Below are 24,121 nucleotides of genomic sequence, written 5' to 3' on the forward strand. Positions count from 1 at the left end.
GATGTTCCAAGAGTTTAAATTGGTATTTTAGACTCATGCCCGTGTTAAGAGGTATGAGACCTCTGACAAAGTACTTTGCGTACAAGATGGAGGAGAATAGCTCAACCAGTGAGCATGTGCTCAGAATGTCTGAGTACTGCAATCGCTTGAATCAAGTGGGAGTTAATCTTCCAGATAAAATAGTGATTGACAGAGTTCTCTATTCACTATCACCAAGTTACTAGAACTTCGTGATGAACTATAATATGCAAGGGATGACGAATACAATTCTCGAGCTCTTCGCGATGCTAAAAGCGGCGAAGGTAGAAATCAAGAAAGAACATCAAGTGTTGATGGTTAACAAGACCACTAGTTTCAAGAAAAGGGGCAAACAAAAAGAAAGGGAACTTCAAAGAATGTCAAGCAAGTTGCCACTCCCGTGAAGAAACCCAAAACTAGACCTAAGCCTGAAACTGAGTGCTTCCACTTCAAAGAGAATGGTCACTCGAAGCGGAACTACCCCAAATACTTGGTGGATAAGAAGGATGGAAAAGTGAAAGGTATATTTGATATACATGTTATTGATGTGTGATACGTCTCCAATGTATCTATAATTTTTTATTGTTCAATGCTATATTATATCATGTTTTGGACATTATTGGGCTTTATTATACACTTTTATATTATTTTTGGGACTAACCTATTAACCAGAGGCCCAACCCTGAATTGCCATTTTTTGCCTATTTCAGAGTTTCGTAGAAAAAGAATATCAAACGGAGTCCAAACGGAATGAAACCTTCGGGAACGTGATTTTCAGAATGAACATGATCCAGAGGACTTGGACCCTACGTCAAGACATCAACCAGGAAGGCACGAGGTAGGGGGGCGCGCCTACCCCCCAAGCACGCCTTCCACCCTCGTGGGGCCCATGTTGCTCCACCGACGTACTTCTTCCTCCTATATATACCTACATACCCCCAAACTACCAGATACGGAGCCAAAACCCTAGTTCCACCACCGTAACTTTCTGTATCCGTGAGATCCCATCTTGGGTCCTTTTCTGGAGCTCCGCCGGAGGGGGCATCGATCACGGAGGGCTTCTACATCAACACCATAGCCTCTCCGATGAAGTGTGAGTAGTTTACTTCAGACCTTCGGGTCCATAGTTATTAGCTAGATGGCTTCTTATCTCTTTTTGGATCTCAACACAAAGTTCTCCCCCTCTCTTGTGGAGATCTATTCGATGTAATCTTCTTTTTGCGGTGTGTTTGGTGAGATTGATGAATTGTGGGTTTATGATCAAGTTTATCTATGAACAATATTTGAATCTTCTCTGAATTCTTTTATGTATGATTGGTTATCTTTGCGAGTCTCTTCGAATTATCAGTTTGGTTTGGCCTACTAGATTGATATTTCTTGCAATGGGAGATGTGATTAGCTTTGGGTTCAATCTTGCGGTGTCCTTTCCCAGTGATAGTAGGGGCAGCAAGGCACGTATTGTATTGTTGCCATCGAGGATAACAAGATGGGGTTTATATCATATTGCATGAGTTTATCAATCTACATCATGTCAGCTTGCTTAAAGCGTTACTCTGTTCTCTTGAACTTAATACTCTAGATGCATGCTGGATAGTGGTCGATGTGTGGAGTAATAGTAGCAGGCAGGAGTCGGTCTACTTGTCTCGGACGTGATGCCTATATACATGATCATACCTAGATATTCTCATAACTATGCTCAATTCTATCAATTGCTCAACAGTAATTTGTTTACCCACCGTAATACTTATGCTCTCGAGAGAAGCCACTAGTGAAACCTATGGCCCCGGGGGTCTATTTTCCATCATATTAATCTTCTGTCAACAAGCTATTTCCTTTTCTGTTTATTTTGCTTTCTTTACTTTGCATCTTTATCATAAAAATACCAAAAAAAATATCTTATCATATCTATCAAATCTCACTTTCGTAAGTGACCGTGAAGGGATTGACAACCCCTTTATTGCGTTGGTTGTGAGGATTTTATTTGTTTGTGTAGGTGCGAGGGACTCGCGCATGGCCTCCTACTAGATTGATACCTTAGTTCTCAAAAACTGAGGGAAATACTTACGCTACTTTGCTGCATCACCCTTTCCTCTTCAAGGGAAAACCAACGCCGTGCTCAAGAGGTAGCAAGAAGGATTTCTGGCAACGTTGTCGGGGAGTCTACGCAAAAGTCAACATACCAAGTACCCATTACAAACCCTTATCTCCCGCATTACATTATTTTCCATTTGCCTCTTTATTTCCTCTCCCCCACTTCACCCTTGCCGTTTTATTCGCACTCTATCTCCATCCTTCTTCTCTTTATCTATTTGCCTCTTTTTGCCCGTCTCTTGTTTGCTTGTGTGTTGGATTGCTTGCTTGTCACGATGGCTCTACCTCGATTTGGTGATCCTCATCTTAAAATGTTAGAAGAGATCGAAAGCAACGTCAGGAGTTTTATGGTCTTACAATTTGAGCATAATAATTTCTTTAGAAACGAGCTTAAGGAACAAAAAAGCTTTATGGGTTTTATGAATAAAGAGCTCGATGATATGACTAAAGAATTTGATGGTTTGATATCTCAGATTGCTCAGCTTGAGAAGTTAATAGCTGAAGTCTCGGATAAGCAGGCCACCTTAGTTAATAAGATGGCCGCTAAGCCGAATTTTTTTGAGGATAATAAAGATGAAGATCTAAAAGTTATTGATGTGTCCCCTATTAAATCTTTCTTTTGCAATATGAATCTTGATAATGATGGGACTGAATATGATCCACCTTTACCTAGAAGACGTTCCAAAAATTCGGAGTCTTTAGATCTTGATGCTAAAATTGTTAAAAGTGGGATTGAAGAAGTCAAAACTTTAAATATCGATGAACCCACTATTTTGGATCTCAAGGAATTTAATTATTATAATTGCTCTTTGATAGATTGTATTTCCCTGTTGCAATCCGTGCTAAATTCTCCTCATGCTTATAGTCAAAATAAAGCCTCTACCAAACATATTGTTGATGCTTTCATGCAATCTTATGAAGAAAAACTTGAGTTGGAAGTTTCTATCCCTAGAAAACTTTATGATGATTGGGAACCTACTACTAAAATTAAAATTAAAGATCATGAGTGCTATGCTTTGTGTTATTTGGGTGCTAGTGTTTCCACGATTCCAAAGACTTTGTGTGATTTGCTAGGTTTTCGTGATTTTGATGATTGCTCTTTAAACTTGCACCTTGCGGATTCAACTATTAAGAAACCTATGGGAAGAATTAATGATGTTCTTATTGTTGCAAATAGGAATTATGTGCCCGTAGATTATTGTTCTTGATATAGATTGCAATCATTCATGTCCTATTATTCTTGGTAGACTTTTCATTAGAACGATTGGTGCAATTATTGATATGAAGAAAGGGAATATTAGATTCCAATTTCCGTTAAGGAAAGGCATGGAACACTTCCCTAGAAAGAAAATTAAATTACCATATGAACCTATCATGAGAGCCACTTATGGATTGCCTACCAAAGATGGCAATACCTAGTTCTATCCTAGCTTTTATGCCTAGCTAGGGGCGTTAAACGAGAGCGCTTGTTGGGAGGCAACCCAATTTTATTTTTATTCCTTTATTTTTGATCCTGTTTAGTAATAAATAATTTATCTAGCCTCTGTTTTGGTTGTGTTTTTTGAGTTTAATTAGTGTTTGTGCCAAGTAGAACCGTTGGGAAGACTTGGGGAAAGTCTTTTTAATCTTGCTGTAAAAAACAGAAACTTTAGCGCTCATGAGAATTGCTACCATTTTTATTTGGAAAGTGCTATTTATTTAATTATTTTTTCATATTATTAATAAATAAATTCCCCACGTTCATCAATTTATTTTAGAATTTTTGGGGTTCTAGAACTTGCGTTAGCTACAGATTACTACAGAATGTTCTGTTTTTCACAGATTCTGTTTTTCGTGTGTTGTTTGCTTATTTTGATGAATCTATGGCTAGTAAAATAGTTTATAAACCATAGAGAAGTTGGAATACATTAGGTTTAACACCAATATCAATAAATAATGAGTTAATTACAATACCTTGAAGTGGTGTTTTGTTTTCTTTCGCTAACGGAGCTCACGAGATTTTCTACTTTAAGTTTTGTGTTGTGAAGTTTTCAAGTTTTGGGTAAAAGATTTGATGAATTATGGAACAAGGAGTGGAAAGAGCCTAAGCTTGGGGATGACCATGGCACCCCAAGATAATCTAAGAAAACCTAAAAGCCAAAGCTTGGGGATGCCCCGGAAGGCATCCCCTCTTTCGTCTACTTCCATCGGTAACTTTACTTGGAGCTATATTTTTATTTACCACATGATATGTGTTTTGCTTGGAGCGCCTTGTATTATTTGAGTCTTTATTTGTTAGTTTTTCACAATTATCCTTGATGTACACACCTTTTGAGAGAGACACACATGATTCGGAAATTGTTAGAATACTCTATGTGCTTCACATATATCTTTGAGTTATATAGTTTTTGCTCTATGTGCTTCATTTATATCTTTTAGAGCACGGTGGTGGATTTGTTTTATAGAAACTATTGTTCTCTCATGCTTCACTGAGATTATTTTGAGAGTCCTAGAAAACAGCATGGTAATTTGCTTTAATTATGTTAGGCATTCAAGATTAATAATTTTTTTTCTTATGAGTGTGTTAAATACTATGAGAAGTTTGATACTTGATAATTGTTTTGAGATATGGAGATGGTGATATTAGAGTCATGCTAGTTGAGTAGTTGTGAATTTGAGAAATACTTGTGTTAAAGTTTGTGATTCCCGTAGCATGCACGTATGGTGAACCGTTATGTGATGAAGTCAGAGCATGATTTATTTGTTGATTGTCTTCCTTATGAGTGGCGGTCGGGGACGAGCGATGGTATTTTCCTAACAATCTATCCCCTTAGGAGTATGCGCGTAATACTTTGCTTTGATAGCTAATAGATTTTTGAATGTGAGTTCTTTATGACTAATGTCGAGTCCATGGATCATACGCACTTTCTTCCTTCCACCATTGCTAGCCTCTCTAATACCGCGCACCTTTCGCTGGTATCATACACCCACCACATACCTTCCTCAAAATAGCCACCATACCTACCTATCATGGCATTTCCATAGCCATTCCGAGATATATTGCCATGCAACTTACCACCGTTCTGTTTATTATGACACGCTCCATCATTGTCATATTGCTTTGCATGATCATGTAGTTGACATTGTATTTGAGGCAAAGCCACCATTCATAATTATTTCATACATGTCACTCACGCATCATTGCACATCCCGGTACACCGGCGGAGGCATTCACATAGAGTCATATTTTGTTCTAAGTATTGAGTTGTAATTGTTGAGTTGTAAGTAAATAGAAGTGTGATGATCATCATTTTTAGAGCATTGTCCCAAGTGATGGAGACTATGATTCCCCCACAAGTCGGGATGAGACTCCGGACTAAAAAAAGAGGCCATAAAAAAAGAGAAAAGGCCCAAATAAAAAGAAGAGAGAAAAGGAGAGAAGGGACAATGCTACTATCCTTTTACCACACTTGTGCTTCAAAGTAGCACCATGATCTTCATGATAGAGAGTCTCCTATGTTATCAATTTCATATACTAGTGGGAATTTTTCATTATAGAACTTGGATTGTATATTCCAATGATGTGCTTCCTCAAAATGCCCTAGGTCTTTGTGAGCAAGCGAGTTGGATGCACGCCCACTTAGTTTCTTTTGTTGAGCTTTCATATACTTATGGTTCTAGTGCATCTGTTGCATGGCAATCCCTACTAACTCACATTGACATCTATTAATGGGCATCTCCTAGCCCGTTTATACGCCTAGTTGATATGAGACTATCTTCTCCTTTTTTGTCTTCTCCACAACCACCATTCTATTCCACATATAGTGCTATGTCCATGGCTCGCGCTCATGTATTGCGTGAAGATTGAAAAAGTTTGAGAACACCAAAAGTATGAAACAATTGCTTGGCTTGTCATCGGGGTTGTGCATGATTTAAATAGTTTGTGTGGTGAAGTTGGAACATAGCCAGACTATATGATTTTGTAGGGATAACTTTCTTTGGCCATGTTATTTCGAGAAGAAATAATTGCTTAGTTAGTATGTTTGAAGTATTATTATTTCTATGTCAATATTAAACTTTTGTCTTAAATCTTTCGGATCTGAATATTCATACCACAATTAAGAGAATTACATTGAAATTATGCCAAGTAGCATTACACAACAAAAATTCTGTCTTTATCATTTACCTACTCGAGGACGAGCAGGAGTTAAGCTTGGGGTTGCTTGATACGTCTCCAACATATCTATAATTTTTGATTGTTCCATGCTATATTATATCCTATTTTGGACATTATTGGGCTTTATTGTACACTTTTATATTATTTTTGGGACTAACCTGTTAACCGGAGGCCCAGCCCAGAATTGCTGTTTTTTTCCTATTTCAGAGTTTCGCAGAAAAAGAATATCAAACGGAGTCCAAATGGAATGAAACCTTCGGGAACGTGATTTTCGGAACGAACATGATCCAGAGGACTTGGACCCTATGTCAAGACATCAACCAGGAAGGCACGAGGTAGGGGGCGCGCCTACCCAACCCCCCTCCCCCCCAGGCGCGCCCTCCACCCTCGTGGGGCCCATGTTGCTCCACCGACGTACTTCTTCCTCCTATATATACCTACATACCCCCAAACTACCAGATACAGAGCCAAAACCCCAATTCCACCGCCGTAACTTTATGTATCCATGAGATCCCATCTTGGGGCCTTTTCCGGAGCTCCACCGGAGGGGGCATCGATCACGGAGGGCTTCTACATCAATACCATAGCCTCTCCGATGAAGTGTGAGTAGTTTACTTCAGACCTTCGGGTCCATATTTATTAGCTAGATGGCTTCCTCTCTCTTTTTGGATCTCAATACAAAGTTCTCACCCTCTCTTGTGGAGATCTATTCGATGTAATCTTCTTTTTGCGGTGTGTTTGTTGAGACCTTTGAATTGTGGGTTTATGATCAAGTTTATCTATGAACAATATTTGAATCTTCTCTGGATTCTTTTATGTATGATTGGTTATCTTTGCAAGTCTCTTCGAATTATCAGTTTGGTTTGGCCTACTAGATTGATCTTTCTTGCAATGGGAGAAGTGCTTAGCTTTGGTTTCAATCTTGTGGTGTCCTTTCCCAGTGACAGTAGGGGCAGCAAGGCACGTATTGTATTGTTGCCATCGAGGATAACAAGATGGGGTTTATATCATATTGCATGAGTTTATCCCTCTACATCATGTCATCTTGCTTAAAGCGTTACTCTGTTCTCTTGAACTTAATACTCTAGATGCATGTTGGATAGCGGTCGATGTGTGGAGTAATAGTAGTAGATGCAGGCAGGGGTTGGTCTACTTATCTCGGACGTGATGCCTATATACATGATCATACCTAGATATTCTCATAACTATGCTCAATTTTGTCAATTTCTCAACAGTAATTTGTTTACCCACCGTAATACTTATGCTGTCGAGAGAAGCCACTAGTGAAACCTATGCCCCCCGGGTCTATTTTCCATCATATTAATCTTCCGTCAACAAGCTATTTCCTTTTCCGTTTATTTTGCTTTCTTTACTTTGCATCTTTATCATAAAAATACCAAAAATATTATCTTATCGTATCTATCAGATCTCACTTTCATAAGTGACCGTGAAGGGAGTGACAACCCCTTTATTGCGTTGGTTGCGAGGATTTTATTTGTTTGTGTAGGTGCGAGGGACTCGCGTGTGGCCTCCTACTGGATTGATACCTTGGTTCTCAAAAACTGAGGGAAATACTTACGCTACTTTGCTGCATCACCCTTTCCTCTTTAAGGGAAAACCAACACAGTGCTCAAGAGGTAGCAATGTGTACTTTACTAGTGTTCATAGTAAACCAGGGTATTTGATACCGGTTCAGTTGCTATGATTAGTAACTCGAAATAGGAGTTACAACATGAACAGAGACTAGTTGAGGGCGAGGCAACGATGTGTGTTGGAAGTGATTCCAAGGTTAATAAGATCATCATCGCATACTCCCTCTACCTTAGGGATTAGTGTTGAACCTAAATAAATGTTATTTGGTGTTCATGTTGAGCATGAATATGATTGGATCATGTTTATTGCAATACAGTTATTCATTTAAGTCAAATAATAATTATTGTTCTGTTTACATGAATAAAACCTTCAATGGTCATACACGCAATGTGAATGGTTTGCAGAATCTCGATCGTGGTTATACACATATTCATAATATTGATGCCAAAAAGATGCAAAGTTGATAATGATAGTGCAACATATTTGTGGCACTGCCGTTTAGGTCATATTGGTGTAAAGTGCATGAAGAAACTCCATGCGGATGGACTTTTGGAATCATTTGATGCTTGCAAACCATGCCTCATGGGCAAGATGACTAAGACTCCGTTCTTCGGAACAACGGAGCGAGCGACTAACTTATTGGAAATAATACATATCGATGTATGCGGTCCGATGAGTGTTGAGGCTCGTGGCAGGTATCATTATTTTCTAACCTTCACAATTGATTTGAGCAGATATAGGTATATCTACTTAATGAAACACAGTCTGAATCATTTTGAAAAGTTCAAAGAATTTCAGAGTGAAGTGGAGAATCATCATAACAAGAAAATAAAGTTTCTGTGATCTGATCACATAGGCGAATATTTGAGTTAATAGTTTCACAACTCATGCCACCTGGAACATCACAGCGTAATGGTGTGTCCAAACGTGGTAACCGTACTTTATTAGATATGGTGCGATCTATGATGTCTCTTACTGATTTACCGCTATCGTTTTGGGGGTTATGCATTAGAGACAACTGCAGTCACGTTAAATAGGGCACCATCTAAATCCGTTGAGATGACACCATATGAACTATGGTTTGGCAAGACTCCAAAGTTGTCGTTTCTTAAAGTTTGGGGTTGCGATACTTATGTGAAAAAGTTTCAAACTGATAAGCTCGAACCCAAATCGAACAAGTGTGTCTTCATAGGATACCCAAAAGAAACTGTTGGGTACACCTTCTATCACAGATTGGAAGGCAAGATATTTGTTGCTAAGAATGGATCCTTTCTAGAGAACGAGTTCCTCTCAAAAGAAGTGAGTGGGAGGAAAGTAGAACTTGATGAGGTAATTTTACCTTCTCCCGAATTGGAAAGTAGTTCATCACAGAAATCAGTTCCAGTGATTCCTACACCAATTAGTGAGGAAGCTAATGATGATGATCATGAAACTTCATATCAAGTTACTACCAAACCTCGTAGGTCAACCAGAGTACGGTCCGCTCCAGAGTGGTATGGTAATCCTGTTTTGGAAGTCATGTTACTAGACCATGACGAACCTACGAACTATGAGGAAGCGATGGTGAGCCCAGATTTCGTGAAATGGCTTGAGGCCATGAAATCTGAGATGGGATCCATGCATCAGAACAAAGTATGGACTTTGATTGACTTGCCCGATGATCGGCGAGCCATTGAGAATAAATGGATCTTCAAGAGGAAGACGGACGCTGATAGTAGTGTTACTATCTACAAAGCTTGAATTGTTGCAAAAGGTTTTTCGACAAGTTCAAGGTGTTGACTACAATGAGATTTTCTCACTCGTAGCGATGCTTAAGTCTGTCCGAATCATGTTAGCAATTGCCACATTTTATGACATCTGGCAAATGGATGTCAAAATTGTATTCTTTAATGGTTTTTATAAAGAAGGGTTGTTGTAACATCCCAAATTTCCAATTTGGAATGTTATACATTAGATCATTAATGCATACCATATTTTATATTGCATTTTGGTTGATCCTAGAAATTCTACGCAACTCAATGACCCACGGAGAGAGTTGGGTATTTCGTTATTTTCATGTTTGAGTTTTCTCAAATTTTGAGAATAGGATCATTTGATTTTATTTATTTTATCATCAATTATTTTTATTACAAAAATATGAGAGAGGGAATAAAATGACTTTCCCAAAATAAAGAAATATTGAGGATTTAATAATAAAATCAAATAAGATTTTATTTTGGAGTTTTTCGGTGTTTTATTTGAATTTAGGAAAAATGTGTGTTTTTCAAATTTGCATTTAGGTCCCAAATAAATGTTGACCTTGTGCGGCTTGATTTTAGAAGCCCGTGAAAAATTTATTTCAGAATTTTTGGAGTCCGTTTAGTATTTAGTTTTATTTTTCTTCTGCGTGTAATTTTTTTTTAAAAAAACGAACCGACCTACGGGCCGTGTCCGGCTAGGACTCCGGCCTGAGGTGGCTTTATAAGCCGGCCCAGCCCTGGGGAACCCTAGCCCCAGCCGCCCGACCCCGCCGCCGCCGCCGCACGCTCGCCGAGGTTCGCCACGCCTCGAAATCCGTGCCCGGTTTTTTTTATTTTTTTTCGGAAAAACCGTTCGTTTTTTCCGTCGGTTTTTTTTAGATTCGGTTTTTTTAAATAGATCGGTTTTTCCGGTTTATTTAAATAGTGAGCGTTCGTCCGTTCGTTCATTCTAGCGAACGTTCGTCGTTTTTCTTTTTCTCGGATTAAATCCACGATTTTTCTGATCGCGATTCCTGATCCGATTTTCGTTTTAGTATAACTTTTCGCTCGTTTATCGGAATCAGGCGATTCAAGTGCCTAGAGTTTCGTCTCGAAACCCTCTATCCATTTAACTAACTTAAACAAGATTTTGCTACTGTAAAATTTGCCCTAGATATAGATTAGTAGAACGAAGTTGTTTTCTTTCGCCGTTTGACTTTCGTTGCTTCGTTCGATTTGATTCTTTTTGCCAACCGGAGTTCTTGAGTTGAACCTTCTGGTTAGATCTCTTATTTGAGTTTTACCTGTGCATTAGATGAGTACTTATTGTATGCTTGTTTGTTTGTCTACGATAGAATACCCGAAGTGCGCCGCCTGTTACTTCAAATCGTTAGGTTTCCCGGATCATCAGCAAGGCAAGTAACACTTTGATCATACCTTTTCTACTACCTAGTTTTGTTGCATTAGATCAATCCTCACACATTGCATGGTTAGGATCTAATTAAATTGTGGTATGGGAAGTAGATGAGGTAGTACCTATTACCTGCTTATTATCAAACCTTTGGGAGTTACTTCTATGTTTGCTTATTATGCCATGCTATGCTAGTAGACGTGGATTGGGTGAGTGATATCCATGACAGATGTGAGTTTGTTAATTAATGGTTTATCTAAGGTGGCAACTTAAACACACATCTGGGTGGAGTGAGGCACCTGGGTATTCCAGGACTTGCCTGTTTTCTTTTGGACCGCCACCTAGGCTCAAAAGGATCATGAGACTATTCATACTAGAAACTTCCGTGTGCAGCCACAAGCTATTATGGGGTCTAGCATAGTTGACTAAGTTGTGCGAACTCTTACAGTGGTAGACTAGCAGATGTAGGGGATGTAGGTGGTACGGTCTACCCGATCGTAAGGTGCTAGCACTTCTGAAAGACTATGTCTCGGTCATCCGTCTTCTCAAACACCATGAAGTGCGAGAAACCAAACGAAGGCGATCGAGTCTTGTGGGGAAAAGTGCGCAAACCTCTGCAGAGTGTAATAAACTAATCATGGTTAGCCATGTCCCCGGTTATGGACATCTTGAGTATCTAGTACTTGGATTATCATGTGAATCTCAACATGTTACTCTAAATTAATTTTGTTGGGTTATATTTAATGATGATGCTTAATTGGGATTGAGAATGCTGTCAACCATTCTCAATGTTTAACAACTACCATAATAGTTAAATAAATTTTATTCCTTTGTAGTAGGGAAAAATTGGCTTTACGCAAAACTGTAACCATAGAGCTTTCCACCAGCCAAATATGCATATAGTATAGCTGTTCCATTGCATTATTCTCTATGTGTTACATTGCCAGCATATTCCATGTGCTGACCCGTTTTCGGGCTGCAACGTTAATGTTGCAGACTTTTCAGACGACGATTAAGGAGTTTTAGGTCGTGGTTCTATACTCAGTGATGCCGTTGGAGTTGATGGACTCACTTATCTTCCAAGCCTTCCGCTGTTATCGTTATTAGATGGCCTTAAGCCATATTTATTGTAATAAGTTCTCTTTTGAGACAATCGATGTAATAAGTGTGTGATTGCTACTCTGCTATAAATCCTCCGAGTACTATGTGGTGTCAGCATTACTGATCCAGGGATGACATCGGAGCACAGAGATCAGACTGTTTGAGGTCTGGTTGCTACAGAGATGGTATCAGAGCGCACGCTGACTGTAGGACACGACCACTAAGCTAAAGACCTAGATCACTATCCACTCTCTTCTCTTATGACCTCTCATCTTTTCTACTCTTTAGGATGGCAGATGCAAGGAACAAGTTCATGCAACCGGATGAAGATACACCCTTTGGACGTCACTTGAAGGAAGTCACTAGATACCTGAACATAGGAGTACCAAGCTTCACCAGAACCTACAACGCCACTTTACCTGAAGAAGAGCGTCGGATGATTCAAGTTCAAGTTCCAGGAAGGACGTTCATGCCAGTCACTGAGCCCATAGAGTTTTCTTTTGATGCACCAACTTGGAGTCTAGGAAAGAGCATGGCAGCTCACATCGCCATGGGACGCATTGGAGAAGTCTACCGCAATGATCTCAAGGATACTATCTACCAGATTTGTGGGCGCCGAGATGAACACTGGGAGATGATCAACACCAGGAAGGATAGATCAATCGCAGCTTTTATCCAGGAGTTAAACCAGCACATTCGATGACAGGAGAATCAGATGTGCGCTGACATGATAGATCTGAAGAAGGCTAAGACCAGAATCAAGGAACTGGAGGAAGAACTCAAGGCTACATGTGAAGATTATGAAGAGGATATTGAAGTATTGGTGGAGAAGAATGACGACCTGATCAAGAAGATTGGAATATTTATGGGAGGCCCTACACCAGTAGAGGAAGACGAAGAACCCAAGGAGATTAGCCCGGAAAACTACATCATCATCGACAGCACCGACTCGGATCCAGATAGTAGCGATGATGACTATGTTGATGAAGCTGGAGCAGATATCATGGAGTCTGCAACCGAAGAATATTTCTAGTAGACCACCTCATTAGTAGTAGTAGTCCACCATGTAAATATAGTAGTCCGAGCACTTTTGCGATAGTCATATCGATTGTATGCCCTTGTTTGATTGAATGAAGTGAATTGTTTTTTTTGCCTCATGTGAATATGGGTAGTGTTTTCTCTTTAGACCCCCTCTATTCTTACATCTCATCTTTTCTAAACCCTCAGATGCCTCCGAGACGTGACCCCGGATTTGCCTTTCCACCGGAGCTCACCTAGTTGATCCAGCAGCAGAACACATTGATGCAGTTGCTAGTCCAGAATCAGAATCAGGGGAACAACAACAACAACCCACCACCACCACCACCTGTTGACCACTTAGCCCGTTTTCTTAGGCTGAATCCGTCGGTGTTTTCCAGTAGCACCGAGCCAATAGTAGCAGATGATTGGCTCCACAAGCAGCTAGAGAGTTGACCACAGCAGGATGCACATATGCGGAGAAGGTGAAGTTTGCCGCACACTAGCTTGAAGGACCCGCAGCATCATAGTGGGAGAATTTCACAGCCACTTTCCCAGTTGACACTTTCACATGGGACCAGTTTCAGCAGGCTTTTCATACTGCACATGTTTCAGCAGGAGCTATGGCCATGAAGAAGCGTGTGTTTCGCAACTTGCGCCAAGGAGGACGGATAGTTGGCCAGTACGTGGAGGACTTTAGTAAGTTAGCACGTTATGCCCTAGATGACGTCGCTAGGATGCAGCTAAGCAGGAGAAGTTTCTGGAAGGATTGAATGATGAGTTGAGCATCCAGTTAATGGTAGCAACCTTCAACAACTATCAGGAGTTGGTAGACCGTGCTCTTATGATTGAAGGCAAGCAGCAGCAAATTGAGAATCGCAAGAGGAAGTATGGACAAGGAAAGTACAATTCAGGAGCTCAGCAGAAGCCACGTTTTACCCCTAGACTGGGAGGACATTTTCAGCAAACCCATGGAGGAGGTAGCTCGCACAATCACAATGGCACAAAGAATGGAAATGGGAATGGAGGAAGCAATGGCCAGAATCGCACCAACCCATCAACCCCAGCCAAGAAGGACCTAAGCCAAGTCACTTGCTTTAAGTGTCAGAAGACCGGACATTATGCCAATGAATGTCCTGAAGGCCAAAATGGCAATGGAAGTTCTGGGAAGAAGCCGAACCCTTTCAACAGGGGACAGGTGAACCACGTTAGCGTGGAGGAAGTTGAAGCTCAGCTCGATGCAGTAATAGATAAGTTTTTGGTTAAGTCATTTACTGCACTCGTTCTTTTTGATACTGGTGCATCGCATTCATACATCTCAAGGGGATTTGTGGATAAGTATAACCTATCAACCCAAGCCCTTAGGTCACCCATGTTAGTAACCTCGCCTGGAGCAGAGTATGTGGCTAGTCTATGGTGTGATTGATTACCATTAAGGATTGGTAACTATGTTTTTCCCTCAGACCTAATAGTATTGGAATATCAAGGATTGGATGTGATATTAGGCATGGATTGGTTATCAAAGTATGAAGGGAATATTGAATGTGCTAGTAAGTCAATTTTGCTTACCACACCAGAAGGGAGAAGGATCAAGTATGTATCCCGGCATGTGCCAAGGAGGACTCAAGTAAATTGCCTAACAGGAGTTGTGCAGGAGGAAGTACCAGTGGTAAGGGATTTTCCTGAAGTATTTCCAGAGGAGTTGCCAGGCATGCCACCGGATAGAGATATTGAGTTTTTGATTGAGCTATTGCCAGGCATAGGGCCAATATCAAAGAGACCATATAGGATGCCAGCTAAGGATTTGGTGGAAATTAAGAAGCAGATTAAGGAGTTACTGGATAAGGGATATATTCGCCCAAGTTCTTCGCCTTGCGGATTGCCAATACTACTAGTGGAAAAGAAGGATGGATCGTTAAGGATGGTTGTTGATTATCGAGGATTGAATGAAGTAACGATCAAAAACAAGTACCCACTACCAATGATCAATGATCTGTTTGATCGATTGCAAGGAGCTAAGGTATTTTCCAAGATCGATCCGCGATCAGGATACCACCAGTTGAAGATTCGAGAACAGGATATTCCGAAGACAGCTTTTACCACCAGGTATGGGCTGTATGAGTATACCGTTATGTCATTTGGTCTGCCTAACGCACCTGCCTATTTTATGAACATGATGAACAAAGTGTTTATGGAGTTCTTGGATAAGTTCGTCGTAGTGTTCATTGATGATATCCTGGTTTATTCGAAGAATGAAGAGGAGCGTAAGGAGCATTTGCGTTTGGTACTTGGAAAGCTCAGAGAACATCAATTATATGCCAAGTTCAGCAAATATGAGTTTTGGTTGAAGGAAGTAGGATTCCTCGGGCACGTTATATCTGGAGAAGGTATAGCAGTAGATCCCACTAAAGTTGATACTGTGACCAAGTGGGAAGCCCCAACAACAGTTGGAGAGATCCGGAGTTTTCTTGGACTCGCAGGATACTACCGGAGATTTATTGAAAATTTCTCAAAGATTGCGAAGCCTATGACGGAGTTGTTGAAGAAAGATACCAAGTTCATATGGACGGAGGAGTGTGAGGCTAGTTTCCAGGAATTGAAGAAACATTTGGTTACCTCACCAGTGTTGATTTTGCCAGACCAGACCAAAGATTATGAGGTGTATTACGACGCTTCACGTCGAGGACTTGGAGCAGTGCTTATGCAGGAAGGGAGAGTTGTTTCATATGCCTCAAGACAACTGAAGCCTCATGAGTTAAATTATGCCACGCATGATTTGGAGTTAGCAGCCGTAGTGCATGCATTGAAAACATGGAGGCATTTCCTCATTGGAAATCATTGTGAGGTGTACACGGATCATAAGAGTTTGAAGTACATTTACACACAGAAGGAGTTGAATCTCAGACAAAGGAGATGGTTGGAGCTCATCAAGGATTATGATATGAAATTACATTATCACCCCGGAAAGGCTAATGTAGTAGCTGACGCATTAAGCCGTAAGAGCCATGTCAATATGTTAATGATGGGAGAAATACCCAAGGAGTTAGCAGAAAATCTTCGTGAACTATGTGTGGAAATAGTTCCGAGAGGCTATGTAGCCGCATTGGAGATTCAGTCAACTTTGATGGATAGAATCAGGGAAGCTCAGAAAACTGACAAAGAGATTGCCGCTATACAGGAGAAACTGAGCAAAGGAAAAGCTAAGGGATTTCGTGAGGATGAGCACGACACCCTATGGTTTGAAGACCGCGTTTACGTGCCCAATGACCCGGAGATCAGGAAGTTGATTTTGCAAGAGGCACACGATTCACCATATTCAATTCACCCAGGAAATACCAAGATGTATTTGGATTTGAAGGATATTTTCTGATGGACCGGAATGAAGAAGGATATTGCGGAGTATGTAGCAGTTTGTGATGTATGTTAGAGAGTAAAGGCAGAGCATCAGAAGCCAGCGGGATTGTTACAACCATTGCCGATACCCGAATGGAAGTGGGATAAGCTAGGCATGGATTTTATCACGGGATTTCCCAGGAATCGTTCAGGCTATGACTCGATTTGGGTTGTAGTTGATTGATTGACGAAAGTAGCTCATTTCATCCCAGTAAAGACCACTTACACCAGTGCTAAGTTGGCAAAGATATACATGACCAGGATCATATGTCTGCATGGAGTTCCAAGGAGTATCATATCAGATAGAGGAACCCAGTTTACCTCAAAGTTCTGGAAGCAGTTGCATGAAACTTTGGGAACCAGGCTAGAATTCAGTACAGCTTTTGATCCACAAACAGATGGACAGACCGAGAGAGTAAATCAGATTTTGGAGGATATGCTGAGAGCTTGTGCGCTAGATTACGGATCTAGTTGGGACGACAATTTTCCATATGCAGAGTTCTCTTACAACAACAGTTACCAAACCAGTTTGAATATGGCCCCTTTCGAAGCCTTGTACGGAAGGAGGTGCAGGACACCGTTGTCATGGGACGAAGTTAGAGACCGCCAGTTGTTTGGACCTGACCTGATTAAAGAGTCTGAACAGAAGGTGAAGTTGATTCGCGATAGGCTCAAGGTAGCCCAGTCCAGACAGAAAAGTTATGCAAATTCTAAACGCAAGGAGACAGTTTACGAAGTCGGAGATAGAGCTTATCTTCGAGTATCTCCACTTCGAGGAACAAAGCGTTTTGGAGTTAAAGGGAAGTTAGCACCACAATTTGTAGGACCATATCGAGTTTTGGAGCATATGGGAGAAGTGGCCTACAAGTTGGAATTGCCCGAAGGATTGTCAGGAGTTCATGATGTGTTCCACGTTTCTCAGTTAAAGAAATGTCACACGGAGATGGCTGACATACCTTTGAGAGACACAGTGCCTTTGGAAACTATTCAGTTGGATAACGATTTGACATACGAGGAGAAACCAATTAAGATCCTCGAGTTTGCCAGCCGAGTTACCCGCAGCAAGGTTATCAAGTTTTGCAAAGTTCAGTGGAGCAACCACACAGAGGATGAAGCCACCTGGGAACGAGAGGAAGATTTGCTCAAGGACCACCCTCACCTATTTTCTAGCCAACCCGAATCTCGAGGGCGAGATTCATCTTAAGGGGGGTAGGTTTGTAACATCCCAAATTTCCAATTTGGAATGTTATACATTAGATCATCAATGCATACCATATTTTATTTTTCATTTTGGTTGATCCTAGAAATTCTACGCAACTCAATGACCCACGGAGAGAGTTGGGGATTTCTTTATTTTCATGTTTGAGTTTTCTCAAATTTTGAGAATAGGATCATTTGATTTTATTTATTTTATCATCAATTATTTCTATTACAAAAATATGAGAGAGGGAATAAAATGACTTTCCAAAAATAAAGAAATATTGAGGATTTAATAGTAAAATCAAATAAGATTTTATTTTGGAGTTTTTCAGTGTTTTATTTGAATTTAGGAAAAATGTGCGTTTTACAAAATTGCATTTAAGTCCCAAATAAATGTTCACCTTGTGCGGGTTGATTTTAGAAGCCCGTGAAAATTTATTTTGGAATTTTTGGAGTCCGTTTAGTATTTCTTTTTATTTTTCTTCTACGAGTAATTTTTTTTTAAAAAAACGCACCGACCTACGGGCCGTGTCCGGCTAGGACTCCGGCCCGAGGTGGCTTTATAAGCCGGCCCAGCCCCGGGGAACCCTAGCCCCAGCCGCCCGACCCCGCCCCAACCGCCCGACCCCGCCGCCGCCGCCGTCACCGCCCCGCGCCGCCGCTGCACGCTCGCCGAGGTTCGCCGCGCCTCGAAATCCGTGCCCGGTTTTTTTTTATTTTTTTCGAAAAACCGTTCGGTTTTTTCGTCAGCTTTTTTTAGATTCGGTTTTTTTAAATAGATCAGTTTTCCGGTTTATTTAAATAGTGAGCGTTTGTCCGTTTGTTCGTTCTAGCGAACATTCGCCGTTTTTCTTTTTCTCGGATTAAATCCGCGATTTTTCTGATCGCGATTCCTGATCCGATTTTCGTTTTAGTATAACTTTTCGCTCGTTTATCGGAATCAGGCGATTCAAGCGCCTAGAGTTTCGTCTCGAAACCCTCTATCCGTTTAACCAACATAAACAAGATTTTGCTACTGTAAAATTTGCCCTAGATCCAGATTAGTAGAATGAAGTTGTTTTCTTTCGCCGTTTGACTTTCGTCGCTTCGTTCGATTTGATTCTTTTTGCCAACCGGAGTTCTTAAGTTGAACCTTCTGGTTAGATCTCTTATTTGAGTTTTACCTATGCATTAGATTAGTACTTATTGTATGCTTGTTTGTTTGTCTACGATAGAATACCCGGAGTGCGCCGCCTGTTACTTCGAATCGTTAGGTTTCCCGGATCATCAGTAAGGCAAGTAACACTTTGATCATACCTTTTCTACTACCCAGTTTTTTTGCATTAGATCAATTCTCACACATTGCATGGTTAGGATCTAATTAAATTGTGAGATGGGAAGTAGATGAGGTAGTACCTATTACCTGTTTATTATCAAACCTTTGGGAGTTACTTCTATGTTTGCTTATTATGCCATGCTATGCTAGTAGACGTGGATTGGGTGAGTGATATCCATGACAGATGTGAGTTTGTTAATTAATGGTTTATCTAAGGTGGCAACTTAAACACACATCTGGGTGGATTGAGGCACCTGGGTATTCCAGGACTTGCCTGTTTTCTTTTGGACTGCCACCCAGGCTCAAAGGGATCATGAGACTATTCATACTAGAAACTTCCGTGTGCAGCCACAAGCTATTATGGGCTCTAGCATAGTTGACTAAGTTGTGCGAACTCTTACAGTGGTAGACTAGCAGATGTAAGGGATGTAGGTGGTACGATCTACCCGATCGTAAGGTGCTAGCGCTTCTGAAAGACTATGTCTCGGTCATCCGTCTTCTCAAACACCATGAAGAGCGAGAAACCAAACGGAGGCGATCGAGTCTTGTGGGGAAAAGTGCGCAAACCTCTGCAGAGTGTAATAAACTAATCATGGTTAGCCGTGTCCCCGGTTATGGACATCTTGAGTATCTAGTACTTGGATTATCATGTGAATCTCAACATGTTACTCTAAATTAATTTTGTTGGGTTATGTTTAATGACGATGCTTAATTGGGATTGAGAATGCTATCAACCATTCTCAATGTTTAACAACTACCATAGTAGTTAAATAAATTTTATTCCTTTGTAGTAGGGAAAAAATGGCTTTACGCAAAACTGTAACCATAGAGCTTTCCACCAGCCAAATATGCATATAGTATAGCTGTTCCATTCCATTATTCTCTATGTGTTACATTGCCAGCATATTCCATGTGCTGACCCGTTTTCGGGCTGCAACGTTAATTTTGAAGACTTTTCAAACGACGATTAAGGAGTTTTAGGTCGTGGTTCTATACTCAGTGATGCCGTTGGAGTTGATGGACTCACTTATCTTCCAAGCCTTCCGCTGTTATCGTTATTAGATGGCCTTAAGCCATATTTATTGTAATAAGTTCTGTTTTGAGATACTCGATGTAATAAGTGTGTGATTGCTACTCTGCTATAAATCCTCCGAGTACTGTGTGGTGTCAGCATTACTGATCCAGGGATGACACCGGAGCACAGAGATTAGACTGTTTGAGGTCCGGTCGCTACAGTTGTATATGATGCAACCAAATGGTTTTGTCAATCAGAAAAGTGCTAAAAATGTGCAAACTCCAGCGATCCATCTATGGACTGGTGCAAGCATCTCGGAGTTGGAATATACGCTTTGATGAGTTGATCAAATCATATAATTTTATACAGACTTGCGGTGAAGCTTGTATTTACAAGTAAGTGAGTGGGAGCACTACAACCTTTCTGATAAGTATATGTGAATGACATATTGTTGATCGGAAATGATGTAGAATTTTTTGGAAAGCATAAAGGAGTTTTTCAAAGAGAGACCTCGGTGAAGTTGCTTACATTTTGAGCATCAAGATCTATAGAGATAGATCAAGACGCCAGATAAGTTTTTTGAAATGAGTACATACCTTGACAAGATTTTGAAGTAGTTCAAAATGGAACAGTCAAAGAAGGAGTTCTTGCCTGCGTTGCAAGGTGTGAAGTTGAGTAAAGACTCAAAACCCGACCACGGCAGAGAATAGAAAGAGAATGAAAAGTCATTCCCTATGCCCCAGTCATAGGTTCTATAAAGCATGCTATGATGTGTACCAAACCTATTGTGTACCTCAACATGAGTTTGTCAAGAGGGTACAATAGTGATCCAGGAGTGGATCACTCAACATCGGTCAAAATTATCCTTAGTAGAATAAGGATATGTTTCTCGATTATGGAGGTGACAAAAAGTTCGTCGTAAAGGGTTAGGTCGATGCAAGCTTTGACACTGATCCGAATGACTCTAAGTCTCAATCTAGATACATATTGAAAGTGGGCAATTAGCTAGAGTAGCTTCATGCAGAGCATTGTAGACACAGAAAATATGCAAAATACATACGGCTCTAAAAGTGACAAACTCGTTGACTAAAATTCTCTCACAAGCAAAACATGATCACACCTTAGTACTCTTTGGGTGTTAATCACATAGCAATGTGAACTAGATTATTGACTCTAGTAAACCCTTTGGGTGTTAGTCACATCGCGATGTGAACTAATCACATAAAGATGTGAACTATTAGTGTTAAATCACATGACGATGTGAACTAGATTATTGACTCTAGTGCAAGTGGGAGACTGAAGGAAATATGCCCTAGAGGCAATAATAAAGTTGTTATTTATGTTTCCTTATATCGTGATAAATGTTTATTATTCATGCTATAATTGTATTAACCGGAAACTTAGTACATATGTGAACACATAGACAAAACAGAGTGTCCCTAGTATGCATCTTCTTGACTAGCTCGTTAATCAAAGATGGTAAAGTTTCCTGAACATAGACATGTGTTGTCATTTTATGAACGGGTTCACATCATTAGAGAATGATGTGATGGACAAGACCCATCTGTTAGCTTAGCATAATGATCATTTAGTTTTATTGCTATCGCTTTCTTCATGACTTATACATATTCCTTTGACTATGAGATTATGCAACTCCCGAATATCGGAGGAACACTTTGTGTGCTATCAAACATCACAACATAACTAGGTGATTATAAAGATGCTCTATAGGTGTCTCTGATGTCATTTGTTGAGTTGGCATAGATCGAGATTAGGATTTGTCACTCCGAGTATCGGAGAGGTATCTCTAGGCCCTCTCGATAATGCACATCACTATAAGCCTTGCAAGAAATGTGACTAATGAGTTAGTTACCGGATGATGCATTACAGAATGAGTAAAGAGACTTGCCGGTAACGAGATTGAACTGGGTATGATGATACCGATGATCAAATCTCGGGCAAGTAACAGACCGATGACAAAGGGAATGACGTATGTTGTTATGCGGTTTGACCAATAAAGATCTTTGCAGAATATCTAGGAGCCAATATGAGTATCTAGGTTCCTCTATTGGTTATTGTTCGGAGATGTGTCTCGGTCATGTCTACATAGTTCTCGAACCCGTAGGGTCTGACGCTTAATGTTCGATGACGATTTGTATTATGAGTTATGTGATTTGATGACCAAAGTTTGTTCAGAGTCCCGGATAAGATCACAGACATGACGAGGAGTCTCGAAATGGTCGAGAGGTAAAGATTTATATATTGGAAGGTTATATACAGACATTGGAATGGTTCCGATAAGGTTTGGGGATTTATCGGAGTACCAGGAGGCTATCAGAACCCCCCCCCCCCCGAAAAGTTATTGGGCCATAGTGGAGGATAGGAGACAAGCCACGTGAGGAGGCGTGATACACCTCCATCGTATCTACTTTTCCAAACACTTTTTCCCTTGTTTTGGACTCTAACTTCCATGATTTGAATGGAACTAACCCGGACTGACGTTGTTTTCAGCAGAATTGTCATGGTGTTATTTTTGTGCAGAAATAAAAGTTCTCAGAATGACCTGAAAATCAACGGAGAATTATTTTGGAATATATAATCAATATTGGAAGGAAGATGCACGTCAGGGGGGGCCTGTCCACGAGGGTGGGGGAGCGCCCTACCCCCCTGGGCGCGCCCCTGCCTCGTGGGCCCCCTGGCGCTCCACCTACCTCAACCTGGACTCCATATATTCACTTTCGGGGAGAAAAAAACTAAGGAGAAGGATTCATCGCGTTTTATGATACGGAGCCGCCGCCAAGCCCTAAACTCTCTCGGGAGGGCTGATCTGGAGTCCGTTCGGGGCTCCGGAGAGGAGAATCCGTCGCCATCATCATCATCAACCATCCTCCATCACCAATTTCATGATGCTCACCGCGTGCGTGAGTAATTCCATCGTAGGCTTGCTAGACGGTGATGGGTTGGATGAGATTTATCATGTAATCGAGTTAGTTTTGTTAGGGTTTGATCCCTAGTATCCACTATGTTCTGAGATTGATGTTGCTATGACTTTGCTATGCTTAATGCTCGTCACTAGGGCCCGAGCACCATGATTTCAGATCTGAACCTATTATGTTTTCATCAATATATGAGAATTCTTGATCCTATCTTGCAAGTCTATAGTCACCTATTATGTGTTATGATCCATTAACCCCGAAGTGACAATAATCGGATACTTACCGGTGATGACCGTAGTTTGAGGAGTTCATGTATTCACTATGTGTTATTGCTTTGTTCCGGTACTCTATTAAAAGGATGCCTTAATATCCCTTAGTTTCCAATTGGACCCCGCTGCCATGGGAGGGTAGGACAAAAGATGTCATGCAAGTTCTTTTCCATAAGCACATATGACTATATTCAGAATACATGCCTACATTACATTGATGAATTGGAGCTAGTTCTGTGTCACCCTAGGTTATGACTGTTACATGATGAACTGCATCCGGCATAATTCTCCATCACCGATCCAATGCCTACGAGCTTTCCATATATTGTTCTTCGCTTATTTACTTTTCCGTTGCTATTGTTATCATCACTACAAAATACCAAAAATATTACTTTTGCTACCGTTACCTTTTACCACCGTTACCACTACTATCATATTACTTTGCTACTAAATACCTTGTTGCAGATATTAAGTTTCCAGGTGCGGTTGAATTGACAACTTAGTTGCTAATACTTGAGAATATTTTTTGGCTCCCCTTGCGTCGAATCAATAAATTTGGGTTGAATACTCTACCCTCGAAAACAGTTGCGATCCCCTATACTTGTGGGTTATCAAGACTATTTTCGGGCGCCATTGCCGGAGAGCATAGCTCTATTCTTTGAGTCACTTGGGATTTATATCTGCTTATCATTATGAAGAACTTTAAAGACGCTAAAACAATAATTTATCCCTCAACTACGAGGGGAGGTAAGGAACTGCCATCTAGCTCTGCACTTGATTCACCTTCTGTCTTGAGTAAGCTTGCGACACCTATACCTGCTTCTGCTATTAATTCAGATATGTTGCATGTTATTGATGATGCTACTTCTGCTATGCATGATACTTATG

The sequence above is a fragment of the Triticum aestivum genome, chromosome 7A (assembly GCF_018294505.1).
Source record: "Triticum aestivum cultivar Chinese Spring chromosome 7A, IWGSC CS RefSeq v2.1, whole genome shotgun sequence".
Classification (NCBI taxonomy): Eukaryota; Viridiplantae; Streptophyta; class Magnoliopsida; order Poales; family Poaceae; genus Triticum; species Triticum aestivum.